General features: G+C 38.3%; 1 non-coding gene across 1 annotated transcript; it reads right to left on the bottom strand.

The window, feature by feature from the left end:
- Positions 1–12,339: 12,339 nt before the first annotated feature.
- On the bottom strand, positions 12,340–12,465 carry LOC129493986 (U6atac minor spliceosomal RNA). The gene has a single exon (XR_008661260.1). It is a non-coding gene; the product is annotated as a U6atac minor spliceosomal RNA (small nuclear RNA).
- Positions 12,466–12,817: the final 352 nt, after the last annotated feature.

Below are 12,817 nucleotides of genomic sequence, written 5' to 3'. Positions count from 1 at the left end.
GCTAAAGCTTCAGTTAAAATTAATATCAGTGTGCTATATCAGTTCCCAATTGTCCAGCACAGCTGAAAAAATAATAAACTATCAAGAGAATTAATTGGACCAGATTCAAATTCTCAATGATCTCAGCCATTTCACAATCATGGAAGCCAAATATAACCTGGATCTCCCAACTAGTAGTCTATTGACTGTCTAATTAAGAAGCAAAACTGTCTAAGGCGATTTAAGATCTAGCCTCATTCTACAGTAAGATAGATGTCTTGTCAAAAATCTGATAAAATATTCACGACTACAACCTATTTGACCCAGATGCCACTCAGCCAAGTTGTGGAGAGTCAAAAAAAGACTATATATTTTTTCTTGCAAACCTCTTTTATTTTGGTAAGCATATCTCTGTCCCGTTTTATTTCCCTTAGACTCTAGAAATGTCTTCACTACATTTCTTAGATTTGGGGAAATAAATGAGTATCTATGGGTAAATGTTAAGTCATTTTGTCAGACAACTATTTTTAGGAAGGCAATTAAGGTGTTCTACTTGTAATATGGACCTGCCCTACCCTGGTCTTTCTTGAGAAACAGAAACAGAAGTGGGAGTCTGGGGCTGAAGATCTTGTTAGTCCTGATCACAGAAAATTGAAGGCTTTTAAGAGGTCTTTCTTCACATCTGCCTGCCAAAGGATCTCCTAAAGGTTACTCTTCCTGAAATTTAAAGCTGCTACCTTTTTATTTTTACAAAGTAGCGTGTCAGATTCTTATTTATCTGATGATGGAAAATAATCCTAAAATTCTTGATTCAATAAATTTAGGTTGCAAAGTATTAAGAGAGTGAATTCTCTGACTTCTCTACAGAGTAGATTTCCATTGACCACATGTGATTCCATGTCTTCTTAAGTAGAGTGAATTGGTGATGATGTAGAAAGAATAATAAACTAGGTAGAAATTCTAGTCTCTAGTTTGGTTCTGTGATCTACTTACTACCCGGGTGCTTTTGTATAAATCCCTTAGATTTTTTACATCTCATTTAATTACTCTTTAAATTGAAACGTTCCTGGGTGACTCAGTTGGTTAAGTGTCTGCCGTCGGCTCAGATCATGATCTCAGGATTCTGGGATCCAGGCCCACATTGGGGTCCCTGCTAAGTGGGAAGCCTACTTTGCTCTCTCACTCTGCCTCTCTGTGAGGCATTCATGCTCATGTATGTATTCTCTCTCTCTCTTACAAATAAAAAAACAAAATCTAAAAAAAATGATTAATTACTCTTTAAATTGAGAATAAATGTCATCTGCTCGTTTTGTTTTAATTTGGAACTCATTGTGTTACCTCAGTGTCAAACTTTCTGCCACCCCCTTTATTGGATCCACCTGAAACTAGAGCTATTATCTTATTTTACTCCCCACAATAATCCTACTATTAGATGTGACATTAATATAAAGCTCTGAGAAGTCAAGTTACTTGAAGAAGATCATGCAGTATATAAACAAGAGAAGCAGGATTTACAATTAAATCAATATGGTGACACGATTTAGAACCTTATGTCATACTACTCTGTGACTATAGACAAGCCATTCCACTTCTTTCTGATATCTGGTTTTAATCTATTTAATCTAGTGACACAAATAATGATGCTCTTTCATTAGATTGTGAAAGAGTTATATAGGATAATACATGCATGCCAATTGGACCTATACACATGTGAAATAATATCAGTTATTATAGTTATTAGTGTAGTATGTTATTACTATAAATGTGTTTGGCCTCTCCAGTGCCTGTAACTTTGATCCCATTGCCATTCATAAGCTGTCTGGAAAGATTCTAAATAAGTATATGCAGAACTCTGCAATCAGGACTATCCTGCTCAGAGGATTTGGAAGCCCTCTATGTGTGCCCCATTGTCTCCTGAAAGTTTCATCCACCATTGTTAGATGAAGGCTGAGTACTCACACTTTCTTAGTGTGTATCACTAATGAGAAGCCTTCCCTGTTAGCCCAAACTCCCACTCTGACACCAGAAAGCATTTAAACTACTGCAGTTTGTTCTTCTTACCTCAGATTTTAGGAAATCTCACAGACTGAATAGGTTATACATAGTTAGAGCTTGAAGAGGAAGAATAGGATTGGGGATAGCATAAAATCTATGACAATGTTAGTAGATTTCCTCCTTTATCATATGGGCATTGCTTCTCTTCTTCCCCCCCACCCGCATCCAGAGCAACAGAGTGATGAGACATTGTACTACTTCTTGAAAACCCAAACTCTGTAAGACAGTTGCAGGTGGAGTGATGTTCTGGCCACCAGAACCCAATTCTAACTTTCTCTAAACATGTTGGTTAATTTCTATAAGTATTCACCTACAAGTTGTGCTGGGGTCATTTTGGATGAAGATGTACACACTTTCTCAGATTAGGACTCCAAGACCATCATCAATCATCTTAGGGGGGATCCCTGGGTGGCGCAGCGGTTTGGTGCCTGCCTTTGGCCCAGGGCGCGATTCTGGAGACCCCGGATCGAATCCCACGTCGGGCTCCCAGTGCGTGGAGCCTGTTTCTCCCTCTGCCTATGTCTTTGCCTCTCTCTCTCTCTCTCTCTCTCTCTCTCTCTGTGACTATCATAAAATAAATTAAAAATTAAAAAAAAATTATCTTAGGGTTTTAGGCTGCTGTTCAACTCCCCTCACCCCATGCATCCCTCTCCACCTCTCACTCCCATCAACCCACCCATCATTATCTGAGACTCCAAAGTCATCTCCTAAAAAGCCAGCAGATGAATTGAAGTTTGCTTTCTACAGCATGTCCCTCAGGGTGTCTGTGCAACTGTGCAACTGCCAGGTGTTAAAAAAAAAACAAAATTCAACTGAGTAAATCTTAAAGATCTTATTGGCTTTATTGAACAATTCATGAATTGGCCAGCATTCTACATAGCAGATAGAAAAGAACTCCAAGAAGCTATATAAAATGAAAGACTTTTATGAAAGCAGAAGGCATTGGGACAAGGAAGTTATACTAGTAAAAAGTGGATTAGTTGTGGCAAGATCACCTTCCCTTAGGGGATGGCAGCGGTCTATCAGGCAGATTTCCTCACTAGTGCTGACCAGGTGATTCCTCATGGACTAGTTTAAGATTCCATCTTTCAGAGATGCTCAAACTATAATTAAGCTAAGTCTCAGTCTGGTACATGAGGCTTAGCATAAGTGACTCCATTTTGGGTCTGTTGTCTTGTCTTAAAAAAGAATTGTTGTACTTTAATGGTTTTCTTGCAGAAAGCTGCCTATGTGAAATAGTTGCCTCTTGAGCTGGTCAGATCCTTGTTACTGGTCTCCCCAGCTGTATGAGGTAGGATGACCCCAGACTAAGAGCCTGAGTTAAAAGGGAGCCTCTTAAAATAAACATGACTGGTTTCACCTTTCTATTTTAAAGTACTGCTCTGTGAAGGGCTCTGGCTTGCCATCTTTTGCCTTATAGCATATTTCTCCATAATAAACACCCCACATGAAATGAGACTATATACATGTAGGGCAGGAAGGCTGGCCCCTATCTGGGGACAGCAGAGTGACAAGGCTGCTTGTTTATTTTTTTATTACACAAAAGATGCTCTTGCAACAAAGCCCTGGGAGAATTATTGGTGATTAGGGTAAAACCCAGAATGAGTTCACTTCTATGAAAGGATAAAGATGGTTGATCAGGGTGTCTTATAAGAAAAGACAATAATCAGAGGAGGTGAGGGCCTATTTTCAGTTTGCTTATTTATAGCCTGCATATATTTCCTATTAAAGTCAGTGCTTTTGCAGATCTGTTCCCTAATGGATTTTATAAATACAACAGCAAGCCCTAAAAAGGGAAGGCCAGAGGTGAAAATTTTGAAGAGAGAGGACAGGGGATATATAACAATATTAGAAGTAGCATTTAGAAAAAAAGAACAGAGGTGAAGACAAGAAATTAAATAACCGACATATTATATGGGCTCATTTCTGTTTCCCAGGTTCTCTGGGGCATGGCAAAAGTCTTGCTTTCCATAGTTTTGCCTCAGTAGGGAAATAGACACACCTTAGGTATTTTCACCTCTGGAGCATTTCAGTAGAAGAATCGTTGCTACATGGATACTGGACACCAAAGCAGGAGGATTGAAGCAAATAAGTTAAAGTGACTAGTCAGGGTACCTTTAAAAAAGTGCTAAACCAACCAACTTTAGAACACATGCCTGGCTTTGAATAAGAAATGTCTTCCAGGCAACGCTGTGAGTTCGGTGAAGGACAGGACTGACTATTGCCAGTAGCAATCACAATGGAAAATGCTCATTTGTCTTTTAATTAGCAAAATATTTCACACATCTCTTGCATTCACAGGTGGGATTTAGAGAGTCTCTGTAAGTGTGAAGGCAAATGGTTTTGTCTGGAATATATGAGGTTCACGTGGCCAACAACTGAACTGCTTTAGAGAACGTAAGACACATTTTCAATTTAACATATGGGTAAAAAATAACTTCCCTTTTCTCCTCCTCTCCATTCAGCAGGTCTCTGTATGCTGGAAACCAATTTTTAATATTATAGATGTGAATCAGTTAAGCTTTTAAATTTGGGGACTTTCAATTATATGGAGATTATTTTGGATAAGCAAAACAACTGCAGGAAACAGTACTTGGTCTCAGCAGATTTTGTGAGCTAAAATAAATTAGGTTTATTTCATCAAATAGAGAAATACTATTTCTTATTAAGTATCTTTATGTATTGGGAAATGATAGAATCTGCTAATCCATAACACCTAAGGATTCTGAATAATCAAAACAGCAAAACACTTTTAAAAATATCATTTGCTAGAAGATGATATTTTCAATGAATTTAAGATTTAGCAGCTCAGTTTCACTTCCTGTTGGGTAATTTCGGCCTCATCTGGGGCCTTCAATTTAGCAATCTCAATTTGGGGGGTCATCCCTAACAGTTTTATGTTGTGAGCTTTTAGCAATAAAAGGCTCACAGTTCAGAATGCCATTTTCGTATATTCTGAGACAGGTCTGAGGCAGGTTGAGTTATATTACCTTGCAGACTGAGGTTAAAGACTTTTGAATGGGATCAGATGTAGGTTGATGAATTTGGGATTGCAGATATTTTCATTACAAGGAGCACTACCATGCTGCAGCTGGAACAATTGGTTTAATTAATCTGAATAAACAGTGGGCTTTGACAAACAAATAATAACCATCAAATTAAACAGCTTTCTTGGGAGAAAACCATCCAAAGTGGCAGTATTGCCTTTGGGCTTTTGAGGGATTCTATTTAACAAGCTGCTTATTGCATTTTCAAAGGGAGAAGGAGGGGATAGAATGCTTGTATTGAGGAATGGTGGGAGGAATTTGACTTACCTGAAAGTGCAGTAATGTGAGAATCGTTGAATTTGGGAGTTAAATGAGACCTCAGTTGTCATTTACACCATCCACCTCTCATTATGTCCAAAGAAAAAAAGAAGATTGAACTGCAGAGAGAGAAAGAGAGACAGAGAGACAGAGAGAGGCAGAGAGAGAGAGCCCAAGCCTGAGCCCAAGCACAAAGCATGTCAAAAGTCTATTCTCACATTGATAAGAATGATCATGGGGTATAGGGGTGATATAAGGGAAATCTATATTCAATGCATTCTATTATACTAAGAAAAAGATTTAGGTAACAACTTAAAAGCCACAATAACAAGGTTTGGAAGATTCAAATACTGGAAATTTCACTAATGCGTTATATCCATGATGTCCCCAGAGGTTTGAGAGAAAGGAGCATCATTGATCTAAGTCACACACTGGGCAGGATCATTATCAAATGCATTGTTCCAAGAGATCTTCGACATCAAGCTTGAACCCAGATCATCATATTCCAGAACTTACTGTTCAGTTGGGGAGCATTATGTATAGTTATCATTCCCTATCTGCAGAATTCTTAGATGGTTAGATTAGAGTGGGCATTTAAGTATTAGCAGTATAACGAGTTTAGCCTATTGTGACTCTGCCCACCACTGCTGTTATCTCTAATTTCTCCTTTAAAAGAAAGGTAGGAAGGACCAGCCCCCTGTAGCTCCTCCAGGAGGGGCTCCTTTAATCCTGTGATGCAGGTTGTGATACAACACCAATAAGAATTTTAATAGGTATTTTCCCATCTTCTGTCACCTACTCAAACTCAAGGCTTATCTTTCCATTTTAGGTGGATTCATTGGTACCTTTTTGTTAAGCTATAGGCAAGCGGAGGGATAATGGCCAAGATCTTCAGTGGCAAATAAACTCTGAAAAACCAAGACGGATGCTCTAAAGGTACCACAATGTCTGAAACTAAATCTTCATTTCTTTTTCTTTTTAAGTATTTTTAATTTTTTTCCTTTTTAAAAAGATTTTATTTACTTATTTGAGAGAGAGAGAGAGAACGAGCGAGAGAGCATAGGGCGGGGGGAAGTGGTCTTGGAGAAGCAGACTCTCTGCCGAGCAGGAAGCCCAATGCAGAACTTGATTCCACTGAGATTATGACCTGAGCCAAAGGCAGATGCTTACCTGAATGAGCCACCTAGGTGCCCCTATTTTTATTTTATTTTTTCATAAAACGCTTCTTTCATGAAACCAGCAGGGCCTTAGTATGTCCTTTAGGATTTAAGTTAGGCTTATTGGAAGTTTTACTCTATAGACAGAACACAGATGCATTATTTAGGTGGCCAGTGTATCAATTAGAAGCAAAGGCAAACAGCTTCAAGACATCTTCAATATTTCCTTGTGTCAAGGCAAAGTCATTCTATGTGAAAACGCATGGCTTCTGCTCTTAAGATGCATCAAAATATAGATGCAACACTTAAAAGTTGTTCTTTTTTCTTCTAGGATAGAGTATTTGGAAGGTGGAAGAATGGCCATGAAGTAGTGGGGAGGTATAGAAATAAGGGTAGGAGGCTAGTGGTCTGTAGGGCAGCACCAGGTGACAAAGTCAACTCATGAAAGCATCTTTGGTTGCCTCTTAATTTTCAGGAATACCATCTTACCCTACTTCCCACATCAAGATAGAGTCACTGGCAGTTTAAGCTACCCAACATGCCCAACACATGTGTCAGCACACATGGGCGTGCATGTGCACTTGTGCCCGTGCACACACACACACACATCAGTCACTTACCAAAAGAGCCACACATAACAACATCTCAAATTTCTTACCCTTCTCAAAGCCAAACTGTTTCCCATTTCTATGGGATTGTCTTGTTATCTCCTGTGTAATATATTGAACAGCTAATAAAATAGAGTCCCTTCACATGTACTGCTGAATACTGGGAAATATTGTCCGTACCATCTAAGATTATGTGATAGCATTCACTCTGTGACACTATTCCTAGAAAGATTTTGCTCACTAAGTTTTTTGAGGGGACACCTAGAGAAGAAATAGTTCATTAAAATCAAGGCCCAAAGGCCAGTTCTGCTCCTTAATACTCTGGCTGAAGTTTGCTACACCTGGCCTACTGGCAGGGGAAGGCAGTTTAACCTTCTCCATTCCTTAGGCTTTGCCCGGTAAAGAGCATCCCTGGAGCGAGCTTAAAATGTGTGCTGACAGCAGGCAATAGCTTCTATCCAATTGTCAGATTAGACCCTTAAAGATGGTGTATGTGGTGGTGTGTGTGTGTGTGTGTGTGTGTGTGTGTGTTTTAAACTTTTCCCCACCTGAGAAAAACAAGGAGAACTTTCCACTAGGAAAGTTTCCATTGAGCATTAAGCAAGAAGATCATGGCAAACAGTTATCTCCCCTTGGATAATTGTCTACCAAGAGTTCTCAACTGATTTGCAAGATGAGATGAGATAGTTTATGATATTTTTTTCCTCTCCAGAAAATGCAGAATGCAGGACATGGACTCAATAAATTGAGCCCAAAGAAAGGAAGCAGGGGTGAATTTAAAAAGATGCTAGTTTGCATTTCTTTCATATCCGCTCTGTATGAGGTGCCTATATTTGATTCTCACACAAACCATGTGAAACAGGACACTGTTATACAAAGCTAGGTCAGGCTGGATCTGTCACTCATGCTTTCCCCACTGTAAACTGCCCCTCCAGATAGCACCTTTAAAAAAGTCATATAGAGACAACTGAGTGGCTCAGTCCATTGGGTATCTGACTCTTGATTTCAGCTCAGGCCACGAACTCAGGGTCCTGAGATCAAGACCAGCATCTGGCTCTGTGCTCAGGAGGGAGTCCACTTGAGACTCTCTCCATTTCCCCAACCCCTGCTAGCTCTCTGTCTCTTTAAAATCGGTCAATCAATCAATCAATCATTTTCAAAATAAATACGTAATTTAAAAAATCATACAAAGTGTCAAAGAAATTGGAGAATTTTAAATAAAAGGCTTTCCAAATATTAATGCCTCCTGAGTAGCAGAGAATTTAGTTCTCTTTTAAAACAAAGTGTTGATACGAGATGTATATGAGGATTTATGTGAGAAACAGATGAAAACCCAGATTGAACTTTTGAACATTTGAACTATGCAGCCATGGAATGGGGGCAACATTGGGAAACAGAAAATGGCCACAAGGCCAGGATTCTATAAAAGTTCCTATGTCTACATCTGAGAAATTGGACCAATAGTCCTCAGAAAAGCTGTAGAGTTCTACAGTTCTGCTATATGGAAGTAATGATTTCCAAGCTGTCTGGATTTTACCTGTCTACACTACACCCTCCTGGCCAATGCTGGATTCACTCAGATGGCATTACATAACTTTTGTTTTAAAAATCCAATGCTTACTATTGATGGACATCTGGACTCTTTCCATATTTTAGCTATTAAAGCATTGCTTCTATAAACATTGGGGTGCATGTACCCCTTTGAATCATTATTTTGCAAACTTCGAATCATTATTTTGCACCTAGTAGTGCAATTGCTCGGTGGTAGAGTAGTTCTATTTTTAACCTTTTGAGGTTAAAGTGTGTTCCACAGGGGCTGCACCAGTTTGCATTCCCACCAACGGTGTAAGAGGTTTCCCTTTCCCTGCGTCCTTGCCAACATCTGTTGTTTCCTGAGTTGTTGATTTTAGCCATTCCAACCTGTGTGAGGTGATATCTCATTATGGTTTTGATTTGTATTTCCCTGATACTGAGTGAGGTTGAACATTTCATTTTTTGTGGGTCTTTTACCATTTATATGTCTTCTTTGGATAAATGTCTGTTCATGTCTTCTGCCCATTTCTTGAATGGATTTATTTTTTGGATGTTGAGTTTAATAAGTTCTTTATAGATTTTAGATACCAGACCTTTATCTTATATGTCATTTCCAAATATCTTCTTGCATTCCCTAGGTTGCCTCTAGTTTTGTTGATTGTTTCCTTTGCTGTGCAAAAGGTTTTTATCCTGATTAAGTTCTAATAGTTCATTTGTGCTTTTGTTACCCTTACTTCTGGAAACACATCTAATAAGACAATGATGTGGCAGAGGTCAAAAAAGTTGCTGCCTGTGTTCTTCTCTAGGATTTTGATGGATTCCTGTCTCACATTTAGGTCTTTCATGCATTTTGAGTTTATTTTTATGTATGGTGTAAGAAAGTGATCCAGTTTCGTTCTTCTGCATGTGGCTGTCCAATTTTCTCAACACTATTTATTGAAGAGATCTATCTTTTCTCCATTGGGTAGTCTTTCCTGCTTTGTCAGCAATCAGTTGCCGATAGAGTTAAGCGTCCATTTCTGGGTTCTCTATTCTGTTCCACTGATCTATGTGTCTGTTTTTGTGCTGGTACCATAATGTCCTGATGATCACAGCTTTGTAATACAGCTTAAAGTCTGGAATTGTGATGCCACCAGCTTCGGTCTTTGTTTTCAACATTACTTTGGGGTCTTTTCTGAATTCATTTAAATTGTAGAATTGTTTGTTCCAGCTCTGTGAAAAATGCTGGTGTATTTTGATAGGGATTGCATTAAATGTGTAGATTGCTTTGGGTAGCATAGACATTTTAACAATATTTGTGATTCCAATCCATGAATATGGAATATTTTTCCATTTCTTTGTGTCATCTTCAATTTCTTTCATACGTGTTCTATAGTTTTCAGAGTACAGATCTTTTACCTCTTGGTTAAGTTTATGCCTAGGTACTGTATAGTGTCTGGTGCAATTGTAAACATGATCAATTCCTTGATTTCTCTTTCTGCTGCTTCATTGTTAGTGTGTAGAAATGTAACAGACTTCTGTGCACTGATTTTATATCCTGCGACTTTGCTGAATTCTTGTATTAGGTCCAGCAATTTTTTGGTACAGTCTTTCATGTTTTCCACATAGAGTAACATAGGTAAGGAAATATAAAATAAGATAAAAACAGAGAGGGAGGCAAACTATAAGTGACTCTTAACTATAGGGCACAAACCGAGGGCTGCTGGAGGGGAGGCAGGTGGGGGAGATGAGGTAATTGGATGATAAGCATTAAGGAGGGCATTTGGTGTAATGAGCACTGGGTGTTATGTGCAACTGAATCACTAAATCTATGAATCACTAAATTCTATCCCTTAAATTAAAAATACAGTATATGTTAACTAAATTGAATTTAATTTTTTTGAATGTAAAAAAAAAAAAAAGAAGAAAAGTCCATGCTTGCTATCTTAAAGCTAAACCGGCATGAATCTGTAGTGTAGTTTTTGAGTGCACTTATAAGGAGCATTGGAAAGAGCCCCTAGGGACCATCTAGAATAGTTCTCTGTAGTCACTATGGTTATATTCCAGTTGCATCTTTGAAATCAGAACTTTAGTCGGTAATATGAGTATTGTTGAAAAATTTTAAATAAGACCTCTATGAAACATCAGAAAAGCCATGTCTTTAGCATGCAATACTCCATATAACTACCAAAAATTGTTAAAATTATATGGCATGAGATCTAGCTTAGGATAAAAGATTAGCATGGATTTAGCATACTTTGGGTCACATGTCAGAAAAATAATCACAGATTGGACAAAACAATGTCATTTTTCTAGGAATCATGAGCTCAACTTATGTTGAACATTTATCTATTACTTGTAAAGGCCATAAGAATCATTATTTTTTCTAGCTCCTTTTTTATCATCTGTACTCATATTAACAACAGCATATTATTTATTGCACATTATACATATTCCTAATGTCTATTTTGCATAACATTTTTATTATATTCCCATAAGATTATATTATTTGAAATGCTATTCATCAATATTAAATACAATTAGGCTTATTTTGGCTGTCAGTAACAGAGAAATCAATTGAAGTAAAATAGAGAAATGAAGTTTAAGGATATACTAGTGATGCAATGAACCCAAGGGCAAGATCTCAGGAGTGAGCTGGAAGCAGAAGACTATAGTGTTCTCAGGACAACCTCTTTTTGTTGTTTGTTTGTTCAATTTTGCTCCTGTTCCTGTTAGGTACACTTCATTCATCTCATGCTCCCAGTAGATCAGTTTCCATTTTCCCATATCCTCGGTTCATGTGGAATAAAAAACTAAAAAGTGAGGGAGGTGCAGCGGCTCTGGTTGGGTACTGGGATGCAGAACAGCAGGGATTCAAGGCCGCTTCACCAGCAGGGGTCGTTGTTGAAGCCTGCAGGGTCTTCAAGGGTCGAATAGCTGTGGGATCCTCTTGTTCTCCTTTTCAATCATGGGGAGAAGTTGTGGCAGAGGGGATCCTTCTAGATGTTAACCTGTGCCAGTTTAGGGGATAGAGTGACACAGGTAAAATGCTTTCTACACTCTTCTATGTGTCCATCCATTGGGTTTTGTGCTCCATCCCTAATTGTACTCTGGAGCACACCCAACATTTTCAGTAGTTGTTAAACAGTTCTTTTTGTGGAGGTCTGATAGGGAGGACTTCTTAGTCCACCATCTTGCTGACCTCTGCCTTAAGTCTCTCGTAATTATTTTAATGGTTAAATAATATTCCTCAAGGTTAATGTACTGTCATTTTATTCCATTTACCATTCTCCTATTGGAGTGTTGATGGATATATTTTCATTTCTTTTTGGTATTACAGATAAAGATGTAATGGTCAAGTTACTTTTTAGACAGTGAAAACTCTAAATAACTGTTGACTCAAAATCAGGTTTTGCTAAGTAAAATGTGGCTTTTACAAGCCAGTTGAAGAATTAAATATAAACAGAAAATTTGAGGAATAGAGACAGTACTATAAGTCATAAGGTATTTTTTTTAGAGTATTCACCCTCTTTTTAAAAAGATTTTATTTATTTTAAAGAGATAGAGTAAGAGAGACAGGAAGAAAGAACATGGGGGCAAGGAGTAAAGGGAAGCAGACTCTCTGCTGAGCAGGGACCTCAGTGTAGGGCTTGATCCCAGGAGTCAGGGATCATAACCTGAGTCAAAAGCAGATGCTTAACCAACTGAGCCACCCAGGCACCCCTAGAATGTTGGTTAGATGCCACAAAGTAGGTGGCAATGCCTTAACCATATGCATATTGTCAGGCCCAAGAGCCTATTCTGTCGTTGTCAAGGGGAGTGCTAACCTTCTTTCCTTTCATACAACATTTATGAAATGCAAACTTGAGGTGTCTTCAGATGTTCCACAATGTAAGTATTTGTTGAAACTCACTAATGTTAAAAAGTGTGATCTTGGGGTGCCTGGATGGCGCAGTCAGTTGAATATCCAGCTCTTGGTAGCCACTCAGGTATTGATCTCAGAATTGTGAGATCAAGCCCATGTTGGGATTTGAACTCTCCAGAGGCTGCTTGGGACTCTCTCTCTCCCTAAAATAAATAAAATAAATAAATAAATAAATAAATAAATAAATAAATATTTTTTTCTTTTTTAAGGTGTGACTTTAAACATCAGTCTCATTAATAGTAGATTTGTGTGAATGAGCCTAAATCATGTTTATAA

This window comes from Nyctereutes procyonoides, unplaced genomic scaffold (genome assembly GCF_905146905.1).
Source record: "Nyctereutes procyonoides isolate TBG_1078 unplaced genomic scaffold, NYPRO_anot_genome, whole genome shotgun sequence".
Lineage (NCBI taxonomy): Eukaryota > Metazoa > Chordata > Mammalia > Carnivora > Canidae > Nyctereutes > Nyctereutes procyonoides.
This window is presented reverse-complemented; position numbering and strand designations above follow the sequence as displayed.